Source organism: Athene cunicularia (assembly GCF_003259725.1).
Source record: "Athene cunicularia isolate RWA chromosome 9 unlocalized genomic scaffold, athCun1 chr9_part1, whole genome shotgun sequence".
NCBI classification, from domain to species: domain Eukaryota; kingdom Metazoa; phylum Chordata; class Aves; order Strigiformes; family Strigidae; genus Athene; species Athene cunicularia.
Genome location: NW_020799110.1, coordinates 22,581,607 through 22,585,200, shown reverse-complemented (window position 1 = coordinate 22,585,200; position 3,594 = coordinate 22,581,607).

The following is a 3,594-nucleotide window of genomic DNA, read 5'->3' as shown; positions in this document are numbered from 1 at the left end:
GACTTCTAGTCAGAAAATTCAAGTTCCATAGCAGTTTCTGAATCAGCTTCAGAGACACCCCCAAATCTAATAATCTCCAAGCTCATTGCAGTCCTCACTACAGCAGCAGCTTCTACAACCTTATAAAAATCATCTGGGCTTTTGTACATTTATCTGTGAAAATGGCCCAAAGCACAACAAATACCGTCTTTAGTAATGCATAGGGTTCTTTTGCTTAAAACAGAAGACTGGCTTAATTCTGGGGCACTCGCCATTTTTTCTTCAGCCCTAGCAGCAATTTTCCCAGCTAATGGTAGTGACCACAAAGCTACTCATGGACAAGTTATCTCACAAAAAACTGCAATATGGCTGTGGCCCAAATTCCAAGTGCCTTGGTGGCTAACAGAGAAGGCAGCCTCAGCAGAATTGTCTCTTCCTCTCCTGAGATTAGAATCCTCCAAAACACAGTATGATACTTTACTCTGGCAATTTCTTTATTTCAGGATATATCAGTGGGGAAATCCCTGTTCACAGAAAAGCCAACAAGACCTCTTCATTATTTACATCTCTGAAATCAGCTTAAACATAATTTACACTTTTGTCCTTTTAATGTTTTGGGTTTTTTTTTTCTTCTAAATAAAAACTAGTTCTCTGGCTTTAATTTCCATTCCCCACTGTTTCTGCTTCATTGCTAAAAAGAAGCCACAGTCAAAAGGCAAAAAAAATTCACCATACAAAGCGTACATGGACAAAACATGAAAAATAAAAATAATCAAAGGACCACAGGACTCACAGTCTGAAATACATGCTAAAATTTAATTTCCAGTTAATAATGAACATAGTATCACCTTAAATGATTTTCAAGTGCAAAAAATGTGAACAGAGTAATTCCTTAGTACAACCTTAAAAAATTCTCATCACACACAACACAGCATCAGTGAATTTCAGTCAACGACAACAATTTTTTAAGCCTGTGAGTTTTTGCAGGTTTATAACTAGAATTGCACAGTGGGACAGAGATGCTTCCATGATAATATTCTGTAAAATACCTTTTCCTTAATAGTCTTAATCTGGACCTTCATCCTACAAAACAATCAACAACTCAGCAACATGAAACTCAAAAACCACCATTAATGCACATCAACAGTAAACTCCCATCCTGTTAACATGCATATATACGTGCATTTACTAAACATTTTGACATTGTCAGATTTATCTGTTGTCTTTAAACAGTAAAAATATAATGACAAACAGAACACTCTTACATTCCTTCTCTGTATTTTCTGGGAAAATCATTTTGTAAAAAAGGCTAACTGCCTTTAAAACATTCAGCAATGCTTAGACACATAGGTCTGTAGCAGTTTCATCTGGTTACAAAGCCGATGATACTATACTAACCCAGAACTATGCAGTATATAAGTAAAAAAAAGAGACCAGCTTGGCAAACTACATACATTCAGCGTTTGCTGGCAGTGCAGGATCTCAGCATGCATTACACAACAGCAGTCCCTGCACCTTTTTGTAGCATTTCGACAAGGTCAAGAGAATACAACCAGCTCCTGCCATCTTCTTGTATTCAGTGCAGTATGATCTTTATAATTACTTATCCAATAATCCCTAGTGATCTCTCAACATCTAACAGTCAACTCATTTCCTGCTCCTTGTGTCCTTATCACACTAATGAATAAGCTTTTTTGTTTTCTACAGTTGTCTGAGTAACCAATAGTCATCCTTCTATTTGCATTTATGAGTCAGTTATCCACAAGGATTTCCAGAAAAAGAGAATACATGCAGAACTGAAATCTAGGGGGGTTATTTTTAAGCAAACTGCTGATTAGTGAAATCACCAACTTGTCTGTCAAAACAAACTCTTACTAAGACTTCAAGAGTTCCTTTTGAGAAGCCATTTAGAGTGATTTTCCCATCAACATCTTCTGCAATTTTTTTACAATTAGCAAAATACATTTAGCAGAACCTAAGGCAAATCTAGAAACAGAAATAGAGTTTGCACACATACAGTAGATATCGATGTGGTAAAGAAGGCATCTTCAGTTACTAAAATCTGTTCTTATACAGCTGGTTTTAAAAGATAGCAAACTAATGAAACCCCTAAAAGTACTACTGGACACAGAACAACACTGAAATGCAAAATAACCATATATAGCAACCACAGGGTAATGCAGGATTTCTAAAAAAACAAAGTTAAAACATCAACATCCATAATCCCACTGCTTACTTTTCTGTTTCAAAAGAGGGATAACTATTTGCTATCTACTATGTTAGGAGCAACTAACTCCTGACACTGTTTGTGTACCTAGGAAAGAACGTCTCATTACCTCTACAGTTACACGTAAGAGGTCTTCTATCAAAGAAAAGAATTAAGGTAAAATGAAAAACTTGACTAAGAAGGCTACGTTTCTATGCTTGAAGTTTTACCTGACCACTTCCAGGAAGCAAGAAGGAATTCTTCTGCACTATATAGAAATGCTCAGTTTAAGTGCATGATAGGTCTTCTCATTTTCCTCTAAAACTTCATCTATTAGTTACTGCCAGAAGCAACACACCCAACTCAACAGCTGATGTTAATAATGAATATATAAAGCTGCTGTTTGAAACCATCTGCCCTCCTGCACCAATTCAGTAGCATCTTGGTGTTCCTAAGTGTTGTATACTTGATAGTGAGAAAGCTATTTGCATTTAATTTTTTTAGCCATCAAAATGAATAGCATTCTGTGCATTTCTTATACTAGTATATGAATTTGCTTATTAACACTGAGGATTTTGCATAGCAATGAGGTAGTTTAAGTAAATGGCTCCCAGGCTCAAGAGTTCACATTGCTTGTTATCTTTATATTTTAATTAAATGACTTAGAATTCTACTTGCTTCATCTTGTACAACCAAACAATTCAAGGAAATGATACAAACATGCATGTGCCCTGCCTATTGTCCAAGATGTTTTGTTTGCTCTAAGAATATCTCACCTGCACAGGGATTTGTATCTATCCAAGGAAAAAGAAGTGAGATTCTGGAACAACTACACTGAAATTAGTACCTAATTACAGTTGCAAGCACATTCCAACTATCATCCTAAATGTTTTTAAGTTCTTATAATAATGGAAATAAACATTAATAACCATACAGTTATACCATTTTCAGAAACTTTGACTGCACCTCCTCTGCTTTTTGGTGGCAGCCAAAAAGCCAACAAAATGCTGGGCATCATGAGGAAAAGTACTGAGCCCACCACACAAGGTGTCTTTTTAGCACTACAGAAAACATGGATAGGCCCCTGTTTTGACTACTGTGAGCAGTGCTCGTCTCAGCTCAGAAAGTGCAGTTCAAATGGTCAAGTGAACAGAGCTGCCACTGCTCAAGAGAGGAAAAAAAAAAAGTGTCTGGGACTGTTTGGTTTGGAGGGGAGGAGCTTGGGGAGGCTACAGCTGAGTTTTATAAAATGATGAAGGCATTAGATAAAGTGAATGCAAAGCTTTTCTCTGTGATACTAGACCTAGGGAGCTGTCAATGAAAGCAACAAAAAATTGGTTTTTGTATGTCAAAAGAATACACTAGGAGGATACATGCATGTAGTGTCCCTAGTGAAGGAGCTGTGGCCG